The 24,096-nt window shown below is 38.9% G+C and overlaps 1 long non-coding RNA gene across 1 annotated transcript in view; it reads left to right on the plus strand.

The window, feature by feature from the left end:
* LOC135418386 (uncharacterized) overlaps positions 1 to 3,322 on the plus strand; it is an 8,009-nt gene extending 4,687 nt beyond the window's left edge. Inside the window, exons 2-4 of the long non-coding RNA XR_010432418.1 lie at positions 219 to 266; positions 2,097 to 2,277; positions 2,588 to 3,322. This is a non-coding gene — a long non-coding RNA (uncharacterized LOC135418386). The remainder of the gene's footprint in view (positions 1 to 218; positions 267 to 2,096; positions 2,278 to 2,587) is intronic.
* The last annotated feature ends 20,774 nt before the right edge of the window (positions 3,323 to 24,096 follow it).

Below are 24,096 nucleotides of genomic sequence, written 5' to 3' on the forward strand. Positions count from 1 at the left end.
GCAGAGCAAAGGCTTACACAACGAGAAGTGAATCCTGACTAGTGCAGATGGACTCGTGATCTGGAGGGCACTTGGAAAATAAAGTTTGAAATCTGAGTTAGCTACAAGTATGTAAGAGTTGACATGAATGTCCCAAGGAGTGAGAAAGTGTTAACTGAGTTCTCAAGTCCTGTAACTTGTGGGCAGATTTTAACAGAAGCCTTTATATTTCTTTCTAGGAAAAGTGAAGCTGATAGCAGAGGGGTTTAAGGAGTCCAAATAAAAAGGTAATTTTTGCTTTACTTTACTATAGAAAATTGGGGCATTCCTGTATCCTCTAGGTTGGTTTTTTTGGTTGGTTGGTTGGTTGGTTTTTTTGCTTAAACATATTTTTTCGGAACAAACTGAGTATGGAAGAAGAGTGGCATTTTTTTCCCCATGGTATATCTCCTGATTTTTACAACCTTAATCGCTTGGGGCATGTCTTGAACTTTTAACCTTCTTTCCCCAGCACTGATGCAGTGAATAATGGACTCTCCTGCTTGACACATAACTAGATTGCAGTTCAAAGTGGATGTCACAAACACTATTGCACCATCTGGAGCAGAAGCTTGACTATCATTTCGTGATAAGCCCATAAGATCATATGAATTTATAACTGACTTCATTTTTTCCATTCCACTAATTTAGGTTTCTTTAATTCAAAAATATGTTGTTTGTTTGTTTGTTTTTTTCAAAAAGCCTTCTGTTGTGGTATTTTTTTGTACAACATCCCAAGAATTTTCAAATCTTGTATGAAAGTTATAGGACATTTATAACCACTTTGACTCTTTTTCTCTTATAAACAAGATTTAAACAGTTCCCCTGAGGCTAGGGAAACAATGTGTGAGCTCTGGAGATAAAATTTGTTTTCCCCTATTTCCATTGTTATCTTTAATTATTTCATTCAGTTCAAGACTCAGTTAATTAAAAAAAAAAAAAAGGAAAAGGAAATATTGCTTGTATGTCTTAAAAAATATTCACATTTTTGAAGGTAGGTGTGATTGTAAGCTGAAAATCTTTTCGGAGTCTTAGTTCTGAAGAATACAGTTCCATGTAAGACACCCAGCCATATGTTTGAATAACATCCAGCTGATGCAATGAAATATAACTTATTTTGTTGGAAAAGAATCTATTGACTGATATTACTGCTTGGGGGTGTATTCATCCACGAAATACAGTTTTTATAAATTTTGTGTACTGATAGAATTGTATTAAAAGCTAGTTGTGAGGTGTGTCTCAAAGCAGCAGATTTTGAGTGAGCTTGAGCACCTTTGACTTTCACTGGAAGTCAATGAGACTTGTAAATCCATAGCTATTTTGACAGAATGGATTGAAATTAAAGAGTTCTGTGACCATGAGGTCAGTCTGGTGAGTTTGTAGTTTTTTGGAAAAGATGTGACTGTTGGAGAAATAACCAGGCATGGCACATTTGCACAGAGGGGATTAGTTCAGATTTCAAATTAGTTTCAGACTTATTTTCTAAAATTAAGCAGTGGCTGATACAAACATAAGAGACAGAGAATGCTTCTAGTAAAAAAACCCCCTTCATTATCTTCTTCAAATATTGATAAATTTACAAGATTCAGATACATATGAGCAAATGTAGAAATATTCTATTTCTGAATGTGACGGGTTTGGAAAATAGTTTTGGTTCTACAGAAAAATTGAAAACTATACAAAATAAATAAGGTAATTAATCTGATGACTAGTAGAAGAAAATGCTGTTTAATATTAACACAGTATTTCAGATAGAGCACAAGTGTACAGCTCTCAAATGAATTTTCACAAAATTGTTCTTTCCTTCTTGAAGCAATACTATGATGTAAATTACAGAAATTTAGGTTGCAAGAGTGCCCTCGAGATCACCTCCTCCATCTCCCCTGCTCAAGCACAGTCCATTCCAGCAGGTTGCCCAGGACCATTCAGGTTTTGAATATCTCCCGAGAGGGAGACTCCATAACCTGTCTGGGCCACCTGCTCCAGTGTTTGACCACACTCACAGCAAAAATTGTATTTTTATCTTACACTGAATGTACTAGTTTTACATTTGTGCCCATCGCTTCTTGTTTTGCCAGTGGGAACTACTGAGAGGAGTCTGGCTTCCTCCTCTTCATTCCCTCCCATCAAGTATTTATACACATTGATGATTGCTCCCTGAGCCTTCTCTCTTCTGGACTGAAGAGTTCCAGCTGTCTCAACTTCTCCTATTTTGAAAGACACTCCAGTCCTTTAATCACCTGCACGGGACTCACTCCAGTAAGTCCATCTCTTTCTTGCATTAATTACACTGATGGAATTGCATAACTCTGTTTGGTTATGGTGGATTGATAAGGTGTATTTCATTATTTTAGAGTAAGAAAAGTTATGGGTCAATGGAGCATAACTGGAATTGTGTTTAAGAATAGACTTCAGTGTCAGATTCTCAATGTCTGTCAGGATTTGTATATTTATTAGAAAACATGCATGTTGTCTCCTGGAAACATTGCTTACTCGCTGGATGTTGTGCTGAGAGGAGTGTACCTTTATACAGAACTGCTGCTTTCTAATCTCCATTTCTTACATATAGATAATGAAAGCAACATAAAGGGAGGAAGTGATAAAAAGAGTTTTTTGGCAGAAAACCCTCTAGAACAGGAAGAAAATAATGTTCTGTGAAATGTACCTTAAGCAATGAGAAGGGCAGTGTGTAACTCATCAACCAGGCTTCAACCAGCAAGCAATCACTACAGCTACTGTGTCCAATTATCCATCATAAAAATCACCATTTTCTTCAGAGAAGGAGGAGGATGTATTTTTTGTCAACTGCTGATATTTAGTGATTAAGCCAAAAGTAGTACCAAATGCACACAATTGTATTTGTCAGAGTGTAAAGTAAAGGTAAAAAAACCTTTATGTTTTCTGACTGTGCCAGTATATTCATTCTCAGTTACCTGCTTCTTGCATGGGGAGGGAAGCAGTCCATCATACACAGAATAGAACATTCTGGTAGTGCGAGCTGTGTATAAATATTTAACACAATGAAATTATTTTGAGACGTGCTTACTATTGCTCTATTTTAAATGGTTAAATGGCATCCTAGCACTTACAAGCTTAAATCCACAAAAGACTATTGGATCCTCTACTCTTCACCTCCTGTGTATATCAAGCACATGATATATGAGTTGAAAGGCTTTTAGGCTTTAATTTGAGATGGATTACTGCCTGCTTGCAGCAAAGTATCTTAATAAACAGCATAGCTCTCAGTTTTGTGTTTTAATTCTACCCATATTCTGTGAGCATTGACTATAAGAAGCAAGAAAAAGAGCACAGGAATGTCTTACATTCCCTGGCTCCTTGTCAGAAGATAGCAGAGGTTTTCTTTTGTGCTTCCTACTTATAAATGGTCATTTTTTCAGGACTGCCACGAAGTGTTTGTGAAGGTACTGCACTAGTCTGCCCTGTAAAGGGAGCTCATTCAAAGGCCATGTTTTTTCAGGACAAGCATCAGTAGCAATTACCACTTCCAGCTTTTCTCTAGAAAGTGTGAGTTTGTGTCAAGGGCTCTAGAATCAGACTGCCAGCCTGAGCTTCAGACACAAAGAGAGATCAGTTACTCTCAGTTTCCTGTGTCACAGTTCCTGATGTTAAAATTTTAGATAGAATTTCAAGTCTATTTTTGACAAATAAGTTGTGGCACTATTTGAAAAAATTGTGCCTCTTGCAATTATTGAGTTTTGTGAAAAGAGAAAGAGGAAATTATATTTCATTTGTCTGCTGAATCCTTACTTCACTGCTGTAAAACATACCATCCAGCAAAAGCTTTAAAGTAGTTCAGAGTAAGTTATAAAGTGGACTTTAGAAATCACTGCTTAGTTTAATTGGATACCTATGCTATAATTCATTCAGATTATCAGGGAGTAAGCCCTACTGAATGTAGCTCTATATAACAAAATTTAGCCATGAAATTAGTTCTAAAATAGTGTTCAGTTTCTGAAATATCCAATGCATGAACAAGCTGTGCATCTGGCTCTGAAGTAGTTAAACTAGTGCAAGTCTGGCTGAATTATACTGCAAGGCTGGAGCCTGTATCTCTCCAGATATAAGTCACTGATTTGGGTGCTTGCCATCCAGTGATGCTACAAAACCAAATATCATATAGTTTCCTATGTTGGAGTTCCTTACCAGAGAATAAGGAATTTCCCTACAAATAGCCCATAGTGATCCAGTGCTGATCCAGCTCTCCATCCTTTTCACAGAACTCTAAGAAGCTTTCAAAAGCTCTTTATTCTTTATGGAGTTAAGAGTAAAAAGAATTGATGGCTATGACTACGTGACAGTGTATTATTGGTGACAGTGCACAGGTAGTATAGAAAAAATGTGATTTGAAAAAGGATAAAGGATGAGGCTTTGTGCAGTTTTTCCAACTGTGCTCTGAATAAATTTTTGAAGGTGTGGATTTTTTCTTGCTTATTTGTACTGTCAGTCAAGTAGATGGGGATCTTGGTGTCATACAAAATCTCCAGAGCCTGCATACTTTAGTGATAAAAAGCATAATGCCTGTGGGTGTGCTCTTGAATTGTCCCTCAGTGTGTAATGTGTTTGTTAGCAGTGGCAGCATGTGTTTCAGGTGAAGAAGTGAATTAAATAGTAGCCTGAACTATTTCTGGTATTTTAATTGTATTAGATTTGGAGTGTGATAATTACATGACCTTTTCTTGGTGTAGCACTTTTCTATCAGCTGTCCCTCTGTAAAGCTACAGAGCAGAGCTACACTGAACATGGTCTTGTTTGGATATTTGGAAAGTCACTGTTGCTAGCAAGTGACTAAATCAAAAGGGAATTAAATTCACAGCACTATTTAATAACTCCAGGCTTTCCCTGAGATCTCCTGTATGGAGACAGTATTTTAAGATTAAAAAGGAATTGCATTAGTTTGGTTTCTAAGAAATGGAATGGGAAGTGGGGAAAATGGAGACCAGGTGACTCCATAGCATTGTCTTCCAAAGCTGAAGTAAATGCCATACAAATCAGAAGTAAATGAGATAAATGCTTCCTCGTGAGGATTATGGTGCATATGTTTACATTGCTCAGCTCCTTAAAAAGGTCATAAAAATATAAAATATGCTCAAAGTGTTGCTTATAAAGCAAGATCATCCAGGAGAGCTGGCCACTGCAAACTTGCTAAATATACACACAGATACATCCACGAACAGGAGCTGCTTCTTTTTTGCTTACTTGTTCTTGAACTTCACTAAGAGCTTTCAATTGCTCTGACATTTTCAGCAAAGGAAGTAATAGTTGTTGCTGAGCAGTATTCTGCAGGCAATTATCTTATCTGATTGTTGGAGCAATCCTCACTAGAAAGGAACCAATACGATCAAGTTAAATCATTACAGAAAGGCAAGAGAAACAGAGGAAGGAAGCAATAGAGGGAAAAGGGGCTCATCTCGTTAGCGGGTGCCTGTGCTGGGGTTCAGAACAGCACACAATGAAGTTACCCTGTAAGACAAAGCTGTGGAGTTGCCTCCTGTAGCTGTTGACAAGTCTGAATCCTCTCTTCCAGAGCCTTTTGTGGCTACAGTGCGAGGCACCTGCAGAAAGTGTGCCAAAACTAGGCAGGGAGCACTAGCTTTTCAATAAGCTGTCACCTCTCTCTCCCTTCACCCACCCCTCAAGTTCCCAGCAGGAGAGGAGAAGCCATACTGAAGAACTAGACTGGAAAAATAGTCATGTGATGGGAAAAGGGGTGACATACAGACACTTTACAGTTACCAACTTTCTGAGCCTGGTATGATTGAGCTTTTGGGGCAGTTCCTAGACAGCATTTTTTCTTTTTTGCTGATAGTGCTTTTAAGCTAAAGACCTCTAAAAAACAGAATCATGGGGATAGGCAAGTCACCTTGTCAGCCAACACATATTTTTAATATTTATCTCTTCCTATTTCTGCTCTGGAAAGAAAGACATGAATTTTGTCTTTCTTTAATTCACTGGTAAACAATTATTTCAATACTGCCAAAATCAGCTGCTCGCTTGCTCTCACAGTTTAGTCAAAAGGTCAAGTCAGGCTTCCTAAATGGATTTCTCAACTTAGTATTGTACTTTACAAATCTATATCTTGAATTCCATGTTGTTTCAAAGGCTACGCATACTTGTTTAAAAAGAGAATGAAAGCACTTGTTTGTGTATACATACACACACACACACACACGAGTAAGAACGTGCATCTTACAGTCTGTAGATCCCAAATAATTTCCAAAGGAGAGGGTTTTACCCACCCTGTGAGCAGACAATCCTTGTGAGTGTGAGCATATTCCTGGATACCATGTATGTGTGTAACAGTCTTTTTGTTTTCTCTGTTATAGAATGACAGATTTGTGAGGCACCTGTTTGAGGACTCGGTCTTCTGGTTTTCCCCGTAGGTGATGTGTGGAATCTCCCTTTGTACTGAGTTCAGGGTTGAGGAGGAAGTTTGACTTATTTAACAAACTGAACAAGCAGTAATAAGATGGTGTCATTGTTTAACTCCAGCCAGCAACTCAACACCACACAGCTGCTCACTCTTCCCCCTGCCCCTGTTTGGATGGGAAGGGGAATTGGAAAAAAGGTAAAACCTGTGGGTTGAGATAAGAATAGTTTAATAATTGAAATTAAGTAGAATATAATAATAATACTAACATTAATACTACCACTAATAATGAAAAGGGAGGCAACAAAGAGAGAAATAAAAACCAAGGGAAACAAGTGATACAGAATATAATTGCTCACGACCCACTGACCTATACCCAGCCCATCCCCCAGCAACAATCAGGGACTCCTGGGCAACTCCCCCCAGTGCACAAACTGCACATGACGTTCTATGGTCGGAAATATCCGTTTGGTCAGTTGGGGTCAGCTGGCCCAGCTGTGCTCTCTCCCAACTTCTTGTGCACCTGCTCACTGGCAGAGCATGGGAAACTGAAAAGCCCTTGACTTAGGGCAAGCACTAGTTGGCAAAAACTAAAACATCAGTGTGTTACCAGCATTATTCTCATACTAAATCGAAACCACAGACTGTGCCAGCTACTAGGACGAAAATGAGCCCTATCCCAGCTGTAATTAGGACAGATGCATAGCCAGATTTTGGGGTTTTGTTTCCCTGATGCACATGGCTTGGAAACAGCAAGGGACTGGAACCTCTGGGTAGGCCAATGTGTGAGAAAATGACAGTACTGTTATTTCATTTTTTAAAACGTTATTCTGAGAAAAGGAATAACCTTCCATTGGCTCAGAGCAAGACTGAGGAGCTGGGGTTTGAACCAGCATCTTCAGTACCTTCATCCCAAATCCTTGCATGGACTATGTTAATCTCTTACTACATTTGTACATTATTTTAGAATAAATGATATTACATGCAGCTAGCAAGTAATGAAAAAATCCTTGGTGTAACAAAAGTGTTGCTGATAACATATGGCTGTTATAGATAGAGGGAGAAAATTCCAAAATCTGAGGTAATTTAGTCTTTATCTGGCCTAAGGAAACAGCCCTAGTGAAACAATTTGTAGCTTCCATTGGAGAAGAAAGGAGCTAATGGGTTCCTTGGGATTGGGGCATGTTCGTACAGAGTAGACGTAATATACTGGAGGACTGTACACCTTTCCAAGCTCTGTCCAGTTCTTTATTAGAAAGTATGTTTGTAATAATTTAATTTTCTTGTGTCTCTTATCTCCAAAATCTGTGCCAGGATTTTAGTCAGATATTGATAAATTAGAGAAACTCTTCAGTTAAAGAGTCTGCAGAAAAAAACTGAGTCCTAATAACTGTCTCAAGGCTGCATTACTCTTCTGTATGAATAAGTAACTTTTCACAGATAAATTTCTGCTAGTGGGGACTTAATTAAGGTAAGTTGCTAATATGCCTGAGTGGTATTTTTTGGTAATCTTCTGTCACAGGTAATGTGCAACAATTAAAGAAATCACAAAGAAAGAGGAGAACTGTATATTCTTAGATGTTCATCCTTTTACATTGCTGTAGTGTTTGATAGCTGTGGCAAACAGTTACAGGCTTACTGGGCTAGGTACCTGTTCTTGCATGTAACAGAAAACAACAAAACTACAATGAACATGCTTAGAACAACCAGGTGAATATGGGCCTGTGTTTGGCTCTGCTCTAGTGTGGGCTATGCATGCTTTCCCTTTCAGATGTCCCCTCAGGCATGTTGCAGGTAGGATTCCATTTAGCTGTTTGTTCACTCACACGCTTCCCAAAAGGCAAGAGTTTGTGTCTGGTTGTTTAAGACCTTGCTTCTGCTTCGAACATGTCTAGTTCCCTTGGAAAAACAGTCTCTACCTCCCCATCCCCCTTTAGAGAAAACAAGTGAACTATTCATGCAAAAAAGTGTGTGTGTGGTTGGGAGAGTGGGGGGGCGTGCAGTGCCACCGACAAACCCTATTGAAATGCACTGGCTGTTCATTTACATTCACACTTTTTTTAATAAAAATGTTAACTAATGATGTTAAATGCTTTGCCAAAGGTCCTGGCGGGTCAGTTGCCCAAGTGCCATTTCTGCCTAATTAGGGCTCTTGTGGCAGGCCAGGGGCCTCCTGATGCGGTGGGTGACAAGCCGGGAGCTGACAGCTTCAATCGGCTCCAACAGGAAGGTTGGGCTGGTCATGTTTTCTAACTCAGCCAGGTGTTAGCTGAATGTAGGGGGGGTCTTGGCCAGACCTGAGCACTCGTTTGATCTTCCCCTATTTCACTTGCTCTATTTTGAGCTCTTCCCTTTGCCTGTCCCATCTTGTGTCAAGGTCAAGAATGAGCTTCACTAAATCAGCAATTTCACGTATCTCTGGGAGATCATTAGCAGTCCTTCTCCCTCCCCTCCCCAAATAAACCTTAGGCACTGGTGCAGAAACAGCACCGGTTCCAGAAACCAGACACTGGGCAGTCCAGATATGGAAAGGAAAAGGAATGAATGCAGATCCTTCCTTAAATAATATTTTTTTCTACTTCTTTTTTGCAAACCTGTTCCTTATTATTCATGAATATTAAATGAACTCCCCAAGTAACCCTCAAAAACATAAAATGCTTCCACAGTCACAATTAAAAGCCTTGAACAACTATAAAATTTTATTTCATCACTATTCTAGAAAAAGTATTTTTTTTAAATAGCAAGAATAATACAATAAATAAAATTTTCCTTTGACCTCACCTGTTTCTTACTAACACACCGACCATCTTCATATGTGGCCACATGCTTTTGAACAGCTGGCCAGTTTTAGGCATCTTGACAGCTGACAACTGTAAAATTGGGTCGTGAACGTATTGGAGAATTGGCTTTTTCTTTGCCTGATTAATCAATGGCACTTTTACCTCAGCTGAGTTGTGCTAGTTTATGTTAACAGAGAAAAAAGCCTTTAAAACTTAAACGCGTTGCTGACCATTGTGTAAATAACTCAAGATTTCAAACTGCTTTATCCAGAAATGGCACAAAGCATTAGATTGATCAAGGGGGAAATAATTACTGAATTTCTTAAATATAAGGTGAATATAATTTCCAGAAGTTGTCTGGTTTATAGATCTTATAGCTGAGATTTGTTACTTCTCAGTTTAAGCTGGTGAGTTTAACCATTCTCTATTTACATAAAAGTCACTACATGCAGGAACTGCTTAGACCTCTATGGGATGGAACCACTGCTGCAGTGAAAGGCAGCAGTTAGATAATAACAGAAAACTGATTAATAATACTCAATAACATTAAGGGCAAGAAACAATAAAGGAAAGCACATCACTTGGTAGCTGTAGCCATAATGTAATGATAGGGTGTGTAAGGTTTTTTTAAACAGGAAGACTATAACAGGAAACAGTCTCATCCTTCTTATTAATAATGTTAAACACTTCCTTTTTTTAAAATTTATTTTATTTCCCCTTATCTTTGATCCAAAAGAAAACTAAAAAGTAATTCCTGTCTGGACCGAACAAATACTGTTCTATTGTATTCAGCAAAATTGTAACTATGAAACAGCAGAAAATAGGAACTGACAGCTGAGAGGCAGTTATACATTATGAGATCAAGATCAATTGAAGGGTGATTCCATTCCAATATTTGAATAAAAATCAATTTTCAGTGAGGGCAACTATTATAGCAGCAAGACATTCCAAATGCAGGAAAGTTGCTGGTTAGATGACAAACTGCAGGATAATTTCCAAAGGGTATAGTTTTTTTTCTTTTGACAGGATTTTTTTGGAAAGGTAGTTTTTTTCATATACTGGACGCAGAAATTCTTCCTTGACACTTGGAGTAGAAGAGCTTGAAGCAGAATTCTTGCTCTTTATGTGTTACTTATTTCCTGCAGTCTAAAGGAATTTTAGCCTTCTTTTGGTAATGTTGACTGTTTTTGGAAAGCTGATGATGATGACAGTGCACAGACATTTTGCCACAGAGGTCCAACGGGAGCATGATTATGCAAATATGCATTGGGAATACCAAAACACCAATTACCAATTTGATAATACCAAATCACAATGTTCTGCAGTCTGTCCTCTCTTTTCATATGTAGTTTGACTTGGTGTCTACTGTCACAAAATATGCAGATCTCAGCAGGTTTCAGAAATGCATGTATGTCTGAATGAGTAGGTAATTGGTTCTTGTTGCATACTGAAAAAATTTATTTGCTGTCATGTTATAACATACAAAGCAGTTACTGAAAAAATGTACATATCATACATTTTTAACATCTGAATGTGCAGTGCCTGGAAAAGTGAAGCTGCAATGAGGAGTTATTCAAATTACAAAACCAGAAAACTGTGAACATAATGCTGGGGTAGTTTTTTTTTAAGACAGTTATGGAAATATATCTTTGTCTCCCTATTTTATAGTGTAAAAACATAAAGTAACCTAATATGTATAATCATGAATCTTAAGATGGGTGTGTGGGGAGGACAAGGCTGCCTTATAAGCGAATTTCCTCTGCTCTGTACTGTCCTGGGAACACAGCCAGGAGCTCGTGCTGCTGTAGCTTACTTCAGACTGTTTAGGCTTAGATTAACCTGCAGCATCCAGCAGTCCAAGCATCCTGCCTTGCAGGTTATCTTCATAAAGTAGACAAAGTGAATTGAACCATGGACAAAGAACCAGGTTTTGCCAATTTTCCTCTGAATTTCCTCTCAATTTCTACGATTCAGAAATGTTTCTTCACCCATTAACTCTTCAAGCAAAAAATTCATGCTCAAGCTGAGTATATCTGTTGCAGAAGTTTAGTTACTTCCTTTCTTTGTGACTAGCCAGTTCACATGTGTATTGTTCTGAGAACTTCTTTCATTATTCTAATTGACTGTTGTAATTTTTCCATATTTTTTTAATGGAGGATGAATAAGCCCTTGTCTTGAAGTGTTTCGTATATGAATCTTAAGAAAATTATGGCTGATTTACTTGGTCTGACCAAAAGCAGGAAGAAAAAACATGCACAGATAGGAAGAATTCTGCTCCTGTGCAGAAATCTGCACTGATCAGATCCATTGCTCTTGCTGCCACAAGGTAGATCTGAGTGTTCAGAACTGGTACCTGCTTTAGACTGCAGCTGTCTCTTAGGAGTTGTCGTGACCTTGGAGATACAGTGTGTATTAGCAGTCCTTCCTCATCTTACTGACTCAGAGGAACATAGTGCCACTCACCTTCTTAATAGAGTCTTTTTAATTCTTCTGCAGTTTAGGGCGGGAACAAACTGTGAGGCCTGACCACTGACCCATGAATCCAGTGAAGATTCACCCACTGACCTGCACTTAGCAGTGATTCAAGGTTTTAATGATTCTACATTTTTCCACTCTTTTCACGTTTTCAATCTTTTATTTCTATTTTCATATCATATCAATAGAATCCATCTGTTAAAGCTAAATACAGTGACATGAGGTTTGAAAAGGTCAGGAGCAGAACAGATTTCTTTCCTCCAGATGGAAGCTTTAAAACAACAGGGAATAATTACATATAAATGCAAGAATGGTCAGGTAACTGATCGGATTTTATCTGCCTGATCCTTGCATGGTGCGAGGAGATCGACCTGTCCCTGAACTCTCTTGGCAGCTTCACGGAATGACTTAAACGAGATCAGCTAAAATGATTATACTGGATGGGTTTTAATGATTAGTCAAAGCAATTTATCAGCTTGTTTCTCATTGGTACTTTCATTCCACCACAGTACACTGGCTGACTTTATGGGCTGGCTGCATCTTGTTGACAAAACAGTTTAAAATTTTGGAGGTACAGCTTTTGAGTTTAATAGATAAGTCACTTCATAAAATACCTATGCACATGACATGCACGTTGTGATATATCAGCAGTAGGCAGTCATTGAGTTAAGCTGCTGGAATTCTTAACTTCTTAAGAGTGATTTTTTGGCAATGTTATGTTAAAATCTTAGGACACTAACACCAAAACAGGCCTTCCAAGCCTTCTGAGCTCACAAAAACATCCATTGTAGTAAAGACAGAATTAAATAGGGAAAGTCTGTAATAAAATCAGTCTAAATATTCACACTCTGATTTTGAGCATCTGGAAAAACGAGAATGAAAAACCCAGAGTGCTTTATTGTGTTCATCTAAACTTTAGAAGGTCTGTTGAGGAAAGAGGATATTCCATCTGAACATAATAGAGCAAATTCCACAATGATTAGAGACTGTGATGTCTAACTAATTAGCTTTTGTGGTAGTTAATTAAGTGGTCAAGAGTAGTATATGAGGCAATAAAGTCTGCTTCTAGCATTTAGCAGAGCCAAAGATTATTTAAAGGGTACTGATAGTGATGTAATTCTATTGTACTTGAATAGAAACATATTCATTAATATGCTGTAAGACTTGTAATGTTTTTAATCATGAGAAAAACAGTTAAGCCCATGGAAAAATCTTGTAGTGAATACTTGGGCAAATTACCATCTATAGACCCAGGTAATAAATTATTCTCAGATGTTCATCCCTAGGATTTTAAAATCTACTTCCCATCAGCAAAATGGGCAAGCAGAAAAACAAAAATTGCATCTTAAAAACAAAGATGGGAATTTTCTCCTATTTTTAGTAGTTTCATGTTTTTTATATTTATCTATCTATCTAGGAAGCAGGCTTATGTTTAGGATTGCCTCTGTGATTTCTGAATAAAAAAATCCAGGGTTTTATTAGTGATTCCCCGATGTTTAACATTGCAAAGGCAATAAGATTTGTGGATATAAACCAACATAGTATCTCCAGGACTTTTGTAAGGTTGCTTGGAATATCATGTCAAATCCTTGAGATAAGTTTTAAAGTTCTTGTATATATCCAGTAAGCTGAAAACACTGAATATTACTGATAACAATTGAGATGTCTCTCTTGACTATTCACTGTTGACTAGCCACCCCTCAGTTTTTATTCTTGTGGAATGACAGCGTGAACACTGAATAACTTACTGCAAGTGCCATCTTACTTGATATCAGGACTGGTACAGATAAACAGTTCTGGCATCTAAGTTCAGTCTCCTGATGAATAAAGGAAAAGAAGGACATTCTGACTTAGGTGTTCTTCATCCTTAAACCTCCTGAGGACAGCCAGGTCAGGTCCCTAAGGCCCCTGCTCTCCCTGGAAGGATCACTGCCATGCAGAACAGCAGACTGCAGCAGTTTGTAGAGTCATCCCATTTGAAGCCTATGAAGTGTTGCCAGACACAGCCCACAGGTGATGCTGGAAGGGTACAGGGTTTGGGAGGGTTGCCCATCCAATGGCACACTTGGGTCCTGCAGAGACAGAAGTGAGAGGGAAGGAAAAACAGGATGAGGTGGGTAGAAGGAGCAAATCAAGTGTCCCTCATCCTGCAATGATTTGTGTGGAATGAGTAAGTGCTAATAGGTGATACCAACCCTGTGCCTTTGCCATACAAACACTTTCCCAAATGTGGTTTTTCCAAATATGTTTTTTCCATTTCTATGTCCAATACAGAAACTGCACAATGTTCCCTTTTCACTTACCTCTTTATTGAGACCTTCTACAGCTTGTGGTAATAAATTTCTTTTCTTTCTTCTTTTTCTATTATTCACGCTTAGAGACTTGTACTGTATCTCCAAACCTTTCTGATAGATTCCATAGAGAAGAAAATGGTTAAGGGAAAAATCTTTGAATGCGTTTTTTGAAAAATATTAGGACTAAAGCTACCTTAAAACTCCCTGCAGGTTTAATGAGAGTGCCTGTTAAATTTTCTGGATATGGAAAAGTAATTTGCTAAACAAAATCCCTGCAATCATACCTTAGTTGCTTATCTTTTTTATCTGTTAAACTTAAGAATAAATGAAAAATTGATCTGTATGGTCACTGAAACATTAAATTGTCTTATCTGTCACTTGTTCAGCGTCGACTTCTTAAAAGGGAAAACAACAATCACAATCAGTAGTTTCTCAGTGCCTAGAAGAAAATAGAAGCTATAAATGGACAGATGAATTATGTGCTTCCAGTGGTTTTCAAGGGAAGCATTTACTGAGGGAGAAAATTGTTTTAATCTTATAACAACTAAGGAGTGTAGAGTTTGTAAAAACATGGAACACCTACACGTAAACTTCATTTTTGTTGCATAGGAACATATACAAAGTAGCTTTCAACAAAAATGGCGGGGAAACAAGCTCTTTCATTGTTTGGTATGCTATTTTATATCTTTAACAAATCTCTGTGTAGCAGTCAGGGAAACCTAAACACAGCAGGTTATTTGAGTGTTCAACCTTTATAGTATGAGAAAAAAAAGCGTGAATCTTTTTTTAAAATGGAAATAAAAATACAAAATTATGTGGAGTGTATCTTTTCTTTCCTTATTTTTAAAGGGTGGAGGAAATGAATAAGAGGAAGCTAGAATCAATGCCAGACAAAGAGCAGCCTCTGCATTCTTTTCATTTCCCTGTCCCATGTTTATTTCTAGATTTTGCTTAGGATTCACTGAAGCAAAATACAGAGTTGCAAGCCTGCCAGTTGGAGACATTCATCTCCTCTTTCATTGATTAATTAATCCTGGCCATTAGAGCATCCTTTCTCTCCTTTTTATTTTCTTGTCCATTTGTTTTACATTCAGTAGCAGAATAAAACAAAAAAAAAATTGGGGAAGGAAAAATCAGAAAGCTTTCAAGAATTAAATAGTTTATTTTTTAATATCTGAATCCTTTGTCGTGATGAGAAGGTAGTAAGAATCAGAATCTGATCCTTAAAATTTGGGTTTTGACTGCTAGAAGCCAGGTAAGGCTAAATAGAGATACCCTTTTTATCACCATTGTAATGCGCTGCCCAGTGTAATAATGAGATTTTCTTATGTCTGCCCTTTGTGCAGGTGTGGTTGAACTGTTTAACCTATCAGGAATTCTGGGGGGAGAGGGGAGGAAGGGGAGAGAAGATTGTTGAGGACTGGGAAGTGAGGCTGTTCTTTTGTTTTTACTTCCAGTGTGTGCAGAGCTGGGAACACAAAGGCAACCTGATATTTAGAACACTAACTTTTGCACAAGGTGGCTTATCTGCCAAACGTTTCCAATGACATTTTCCTTTCTAAGTGAAAGCACAGGGATGCAATACTCAAGCTGAGTAATGCATGGGAAATGTATGAGAAATGTAGATCCCATTCCTTCTTCCACTGATGTTAAAGTAGATGTGTAAGATCAACTATTGGTAGAGCTCTGAGCAGAACTTAGGAAAGGAGAAGCTGCTTTGTTCTGGAGAATTTAGGTTTCCTAAGCTCTTCTTGCACACTTTGCAACGTTACATGCAGACAAAATGCTAAGCAAGTTCCCATCTGCTTCTGCTTTATTTTGGTGGAGCCACATTGTGGGAGGTGTGTAAGACTCCACTAGTACAATCACTTTGAAGACAGAGTTCAGTTTCTTGGGTTAGTGAAATAATTATAGCAAAAGCCATTTGTAGCTGGTGGTAGCACATTTAAGAGTATTTGTGTTGTTCCAAAGGCAGCAAGTGGAATATTATGGGTGAAAAGTGGCGAATAAAGTCAAGAAGTTATGGAACAGGAAAGCTGAAGTCCTGGGGTGAAAACTGATAACTGGGGATTCAGACCCTGTATGGAATTCTGACAGCTGTTCTTTACTCCTGAATGGTTAGATTCATTTGACCACAGGAAAAAAAAAAAAGAAAGGGTGAACAGTATCTGCAGGGGATAATTTTTATTTCACTTTGATCACAAATAGCATGCAACAGCAGTAGCTGACAGTGCTACAGCTAGAGAGGAAAATGCTTAGAGAAAGGCAATACACATTATGTTCTGTAGAACAGTATTGTCCATAGGCTCCTGTAGAAGGTTAAGCCTGGTGCTAACTAATGACTCCTCTGAATACTCATACAGTTTTCTCACACACTGAGGGGGTTATTGATACACCCACCTGTCTTTGAAACATACTCTGAATTCTTGAAGTATTTGACTCTTAATTTTTATGTCTTCTCTATGTTACATTGCCACTGCTTACTGCCTTATATGGTGGAGAGCAAACTTACGCATTCCATTTAAAAGGCTTTTTACCATGAATCAGTATTTTTAGGATTTAAACAGAATGTCCACTTGGGATTTATCCACTGTTACACAGATAAAATAACATTATTATTTTAATTTTATTCGATTACTTGGGATAGGGTGGCCTGTATATTGTTTCTTATAGGGTTTTTTTTTTGTGTTTGCACCTCTAGATTAAATGAATTGAAATTAAAAAGAAAATGCACAAAGAAGATTTTCCAGCCTAGCAGACGTTTAGGGTTCAGTTCATAAAGAACTGCACATTACTAATTGAGAGTTACACAATGTAACAGGAATGACCACTCTTTAAGATCGGAAGTCTCCCTTCCATGTGAGGAGTGTGGTTTTCAAGAATGGTGAAAGATTTAATGCCTTAATGAACAGATGCCTATGTTCCAACAAATATGACACTCTAAAATAGTTGTGGTTTTCAACAGAGATTCTGCCAAAGGGAACTCTGTCAAATAAATAAGATCCTGATGATTACAAAAAGACGCAGCCTATCTAATTTTTTCCTTGACCTTATTTTACTGGCTTTTTGGGCTATATTTTGAGGAAAATTGTTAAATTCTGCTAAGTTATTATGCAGTGCTATTCCTGGGTTTATGGAAATCTCACAGAGGATCATGTGCTTTGGTGGAAGCCTTCTGTATCCATCAGTATGGAATAAATGGTACACAAGACCATGTGCAAGTTACCTGCACAAAGGTATTTCTCAGTTCTTGATCTTCCTTGGCATAGTACTAAAGGTGATGAAAAATCAGGCCAGAGAAAGAAATGTCAGGAATAAACAAAATTTTTGTTAACATGCTTGTCAATGAAATACAGTGAGAGGTTAACAAAAAGGAGAATTAAACATGTGGAAGAATCTAGAGAATCAAAGTTTGTAAAGAACTGCAGCCCTGAGGCTTTTAATATGTCAGTCACTGGCCTTCTCTGCTGAGAGCAGCTAAAATGTTTACAGTGCTTTTTTTGGGTGGATGACATTTAAAATCTCAGCAATGAAATACTTGCCTTTTTCATTCTAAGTAACTGCATACAAACATGTACTTATGAAATGTAATTTTTGATTGCCACAAAGAGAGACTCATAAGCAGGCATAAATCAGTTCACAAGTGTTACCTTCACCATAAGTACTTCTTTATTGCCTTTATATTCTGTAAATCAAGAAGTCAAAAAAAACAGAATTCCTGTTGTTGTCTTTATGTCTCCAATAGCTGACCAATAATAGCATAAGGGTAAAGCTGGGGTCAACAAAAGGTTTCTTGTGGAAATAGCAGCCAGATCTCTGAGTTCTCATCGTATCTCTTTCTCCTGAAGAAATTTCATGAGAAAGCTAAGCCTATGAATACAGACCTGTTAAGTCTCTGGTCTCCAGACATGAGATTCCATGTGCTGGGGCACAGATTATTGTGCAAGGTTAGGTGATAAGCATATGTCCAGTCATTACAGAGCTGAATCCTGTAGCACATAGGCTTAACAGGGAGCACGCCTTCTAGCAGGGCTCCTGTCAGCACTGGGTCCTGCTAAAGAGCACATTCCCCAGCTGCAGTGCCAGGACTGTGACCTTTCTTTTGCTCCTTGACCCACACATCAGATGCAGCTGGTCAGATAATCACAGAGCAGACTGACCACCTGCATCTGATGTGTGGGATCCAAAAGTGAGAGAGAGGCCACGGTACTGCCACGTAAAAATGTGCAATGCCGGCAGGGACAGAGTGTGATACAAAAGAATGAGTCAGTGCATGAGACTTGACAGGTCTGCTTTATAGCACAGCTGGGGATTCACCAGATCCCACAGCACAGGGAGTGGGAAGTGCTCTGTGTGCTGCCCCCTCTTTGCAGAACAATCCTTAGAAGCCTGTTTCTGTGTGCATAACTCACCAGCCTACCTAATGAGATTTGCACCAGCACCACCACAGCTCAGTTTCTTACAGATAGTGTAGAAAGCACTTTAGCCTAAGAAAACATGATTTTTAGCCTCTTCCCCATTTATTTCATAGAGAGCTCTTGTTAAGCATTCAGGTTTTGAGTCAATGTCATCAGAGCTACATGTTTTGACAGGTTCTCTCCTGTGTGTGTGTATATGGAAAGGTTCTTCATATACGTCCTAAGTTGAGAGATATAATTTGAACAGAGAAAATTATGGTTCATAAAGTGCTCTTGTTAGGTGACATGACTATGCTTAGTCCACTGCAGGACAGCCTACACAGAGAAATGCATATTTCCATACAAATTACAGTATACTGCAGCCAAGAGATCAATTAGAATGTCTGCGACCAAGAACTCTCAAGTGTCTCCATTCACTCTGCCATTCAAACGAGACAGAAATGCATTCAATTGGTGTAAAGAATTTGAACTCTTTCAGGGAATGTGTGGAGACTGCTGCAAAGTGGCATTCCCTGCAGGGTGGGACTTGCAGATTCTGTGGGATCCAGCAGGGAATTTTAAGGGTTCTGTAACCTAACATTTTGTCTCCCGTTGAGAGAAAAATTGCAGAATCTGCTGAATATTGTGGAAGGAATGAGGATTTTTCATTGGTCAAATATAACTGACTATGCCAGCTCTCTCATGTTACAGCAGCCAACTTGATCATCTCTGATCTGTGCTGTATTTTGTTTGAAAGGATCTCAAAGGATTTTGCAAGCTATGTTGCAGATACAGCACCGGCATGTCCGGTGTTGACATGCAGGTCTTTTGGAATGAAACATCACAGGAATAAAAGGTCATAACTGTTTAACTATGTATAGTCACAGTTCACACACCAAGACAGGAAATTCAGGTTTAAAAAACCTTTAAAAGTTAGAAGTTTATATTTTCAGGGTGGCAGAGTATGATATTATCTACTCTTTTGAAAAGTGCTTCAAGATATTCATTTGACCAGAAGCTATCAAAAGCTGTGTTTAGCAATTCAAAGTGCCTACCTTTCATCAAGATGAACTAAGATCCCTCCCTTTGACTGGAACTGTAAAGTTCCATTCTCACTCAAGTCAATGAAAAAGTTCCCATTGACTTCAGTAATACAGCAACAAAATGCATCCCAGCTTTCCCAGCTTTCATTCAATAAAAGTCCTTACCAAATGAAGAAACTTAATAGAATTTAAAAGTTAAAAAGTTAGAAATACCTTTAATAATTATTTCTGCATAATACAGTTATATAGAAGTCGATAATATTATAGAGTTTATACTTTAAATAGTGTGGCATTCATATACGTTGTAATTTTCTTCAAATATACCGTTCCTGTAGTATTTTTTTATTTTCTTCACTGAGTGATTTGAAATATATTTGCTGTGTTTTACACAAAAATGCTCCTCCCAGCAGTTAATGAAGGTTTTTTCCCAAGGCTAGCTTCTCCCATTTAAACATAGTCTTTAACTGTAGGAAAGATGTTAAACTTAAAAGAGAACTTTAATTCAGAGGCAGGATTTTTTTTCCTTTGTGATTTTTAAAGGTTTCCCCAGACACAGGATTGATAAAAGTCTCAGAAATTTTGAGAAGGGCAGAGTTTCCAGGTGTTTCCTTTGCATCTAAATTCTCAGATAATCTTTTTTTATTGGTTCCTGTCCCAAAAATTTCATAATATTTTAGGATGCCTCTTCTTGCTCATTCTGGTATCTGTTTACAAAAGAGGTGTTCTTAATGATTGCATGACTTGCTGGGTGTCCAATTTTGAACAATCTTTGGCATAAAGGGATATGAAAGCTCTTTTCTGGCAGGAACTAGCTCAGGTTCAATATTAAATATGGGCTTCAGGTGAGTTCAGCCTAAAATTCTCAGAAGCAAATTGGTGTTTAGCAGCTCAGACAATCAGCTGGGGTCAGAATCTTCACTTTTCACTGCAGACCTTTCATGCTGCAAAAAATTCTCCGAATCTTCGAAGAGCTGTGGGATGATTTTCCTGGAGGAGTGCAGTGTGTGCTGGGCTGGGGTACAGGGCATGGGGCGGGTGGGCAGAGCTCCCAGGCCCCGGGGAGCTCAGGGGCTCGGCTGGGCAGCACCCCCAGAGTTAGGGCGTGGAGTGAGCACTCGGATTTACCCAGGAGGTGTCAGCTCAGTGTACTCACCTGTCTCCTGTTACTGGGCACGGTGCAGCACTGCTGATCTGAGCCTGTTTTCAGTGCCCTGGAGCTTTGCCATCCCCTCCCCACAGCCGAGGCTGTCCGGGCTCGGCTCCAGGGACCCGCTCCCCATCCAAAGCAACAGGACGCCCTCCTCTGGATTGCTTGTCCAGTTGCACGTCCTTCCCACACCAAAGGTAACATTAACATCAAAATAAGGGAGGTGGGAAGGATGAGGGTCTGTAAAAGACTTCTTTATAAACTGGATTTTCTGGAACATAATGGAAAATTATGTAGTACAGTATATGTACAGTATATGGCATAACATACTGAACTATCTGTAGGATATTCCAATGTATCTGTCCTCCCAGTATGACAGCTGTAAATAAAGGGAAACTGAATATTTAAGATAATTAATATGTATATGTTTTATATACATAAATTAATACATATAGATGAGTTTTACAAGTTCGTATATAGAAGTGCCAGAAGCAAAGCAAATTTGACTTTTTATTAACTGTATATCAGAAAAATATTTTTTAATACCTTCCAGGATATAATGTAATTGCAAAAGTGATTGAGTCAGGACGACCTTTTTCCATGGACATGTGAAAACAAATACCTGTTGTGAGCTTTGAATGCTAAATAACTGGGATGAGCTTTGAATGCTATCTTCTCCAAGCGAGTTGTTTCCTTGACTGTAACAACTGAGTGTCCCTTAGAGGTGCTGCTGCAATCCTTGTGAATAAAAATAAAGATAGCCTTTTAAAGCAAGCTGTTGCTTGTTCACTGTGCAGTAACAGTTATGAGTGACAACCTGTGATAGCCTACCCTCTCAAAGTCATATTCTTTAAAAGTACCACACCAGTGTGATACAGAACACCAGCAGTGGTCCTCAGGCTCTATTCCATGGCCAGTTCTGTTCAATATATTCATCAATGATCTGTGTGTAGGAGTGGAATCCTCCATGAGCAAGTTTGCTGATGATACCCAGCTGGGAAGAGCTGTTGACACTCTTGAGGGACAAGATGCTTTGAAGAGGGATCTTGATAGCTTGGAGCATTGGGAAGTGATTAATTGGTTGAAATGTAACAAGTCCAAATCCTGGATTCTGCACCTAGGATGGAGTAATGCCAGGCACAAGTAAAACTTGGGAGAGGAGTGGGTGGAGAACAGCTCTGCAGGAAGGGACCTGGGAGTGCTGGTTCAGTATGAGCTGCAGCAGGCTCACCGTGAGTCAGCAGTGTGTCCTGGCAGCCCAGAGGGCAAACCCCACCCTGGGGTGCATCAAACAGCACAGCCAGCTGATCAAAGGGGGTGGTGATCCTGCTGTGTTCAGTGCTGGTGTGACCTCACTGTGAGTACTGTGTGCAGCTCTGGGCCCCACAACCTGGGAGTGATGTGAAGATCCCTGCATTTGTCCAGAGGAGGGAAACAAAGCTGGTGAATGAACTGGAAGGAATTCCCATGAGGAGTGGGTAAAGATTGTGAGCTTGTCTAATTTGGAGAAAGGAATCTAAGGGACAACCTCATTGTTCTGTGCAGCTTCCTGAGGAGGGGACAGAGAGAGGGAAGTGCTGAGCACTTCTCCTTGGGATCCAGTAATAAGATGTGTAGTAGTTGTTGAAAGCTGCACCAGGTTTACACTGGATATTAGGAAGCCTTTCTTCATGGAATGGGTGGTCAAACACTGGAACAAGCTTTCTAAGCAGGTGGTTGATGGCCCAAGGCTGTCAGTGTTTTAGAGGCATTTGGACAATGTCCTTAATCACATGCTTTAACTTCTGGTCAGCCCTGAAGAGGTCAGGCAGTCAGACAAGATGATTGTTGTATGCCCCTTCCAGCTGAAATATTCTAATCTCTTCCATTCCATTCTGTTCCACTATCCTAGGTAAAGTGCTACCTACAGCTCTTGACTTTCCTGGACAGCGTCGACTTCCTAGCACTATGAAAGCAGATGGATTTTTTTAAAAGCAGGATTAGCCATTAAAGACAAAGTTGTAGGGAAGAAAAAGAAATAGTGACTTTCTTCTGACAAGTGCATATCATTGGATTAGTCAGGACCTTGCATGAGTGTTTCAAAGAGGGGAAATGACTGGCCCCATGTGAATGTTAAACTCATGGTAATCATAATCCTTTTTTCTTCTGTAGTAGACTAGAGAAGATGAGGCATGGTCTCACTGTTCTATATCTTGGAAGATCAATCAGTAGATGCACGAAGCAGTGTTTCTTTTGCACTACTTCCCCTTAAATTTCGGATTCTGAAGGGCTTACCTTCGAGTTAGTCCGTCGGGATCTGTAGCTGAATACTTAGGATTAAGAGAGCAAGTTATTAGTAGAGAGAAAGGATTGAGAGAATGACTAGAAAGCCATTGGCTTTTTGTCAGTTCAGAGAAGCAACCGACCAAGAGATGTCATATGCATAAACACACACATATATAAAAAATATATAATTATTCAAAGAACCCACACATTTTGTATTAATTGAAGTAAATGGAAGGATAGCAGTGGTCTGCATTAGGAACAGTCCACTATTGAAGTAAAGCAAATGAAATACAGTTCATTTTGAATAATGTTACTGAATATTTTTAGTTCCTCTAATCTGAAGAGGGAATCAAATTATTTGTTCCCTTTAAAAAAACCCCAGCTTTCAATAAACACTCTGAAAGCGTGAAGCACATTATTAGCGTAATAGAAATTAAAAACTGTGAAAGATCTGTAAAAACATCCCGGTATTCCATCAGTTGCCGCTGATACCCTGAACCACACGATGGCAGTGTGTTGTTGGATAAAGACAAGGAATCTCCTAAACTGGTCTGAAAATCAATTGTACAGATCATACTTTTACCTAGGGTTACAGAAACTTTTGTCTTATAGGCTCATTGAATCCCAATTGTAGCACAAGGAGGATTTTCCCGAGGATTTGGTGAAATATATCCATAAAGAAACTCTTTGAAAAACAACAGAATCTTCTTTCCAATAAATCCTAGAGCATAAGAGTGACTTGAAAAAGTGACATCATCTTCTCAGTTTCAGACTCCATGACCTTGTGGACAGTAGATCATCTTTGGATGCTAAATATAACTCTGTGTTTGCACTCCTGCTGAAGCCAATATTAAAACCATTGTAGTATTTAGGGAGAATTGGATTAGTCTTATAATTATGGACAGCAAAGAAAGATCACAATTCTAATGGGTTTTGTAAGAAGCACCACAGAACAGCCTTGGAAGGGCCACTTGCAAAAGTCTGGGTCAATGTGTGTGACTCCCTTTAAAAGTTGGGCACTCTGGTTTCATCAGTGGCCTCTCTTGAGGGGGAGAAAGAGGCAGCAATTAACTCCCTGACAGATAAGAAGAAATGGACTGTCTGAGTGCTTGGAGTCTGATCTTCCCTCAGTGTCAATTAGTGGTAACTGCTAAACTGAGTTTCTTGGAAGCTAAGATTTTGTCCATGACCTTTTGCCTTGGTCATTAACTGCCAAGTCAAACACCCTCTGCATTGGTCTTGGCCGTTCCTACAAAGCAAAAGAAAGGAGTGAGGGAGACTGATACTGC

This window comes from Pseudopipra pipra, chromosome 8 (genome assembly GCF_036250125.1).
Source record: "Pseudopipra pipra isolate bDixPip1 chromosome 8, bDixPip1.hap1, whole genome shotgun sequence".
Taxonomy (NCBI): Eukaryota; Metazoa; Chordata; class Aves; order Passeriformes; family Pipridae; genus Pseudopipra; species Pseudopipra pipra.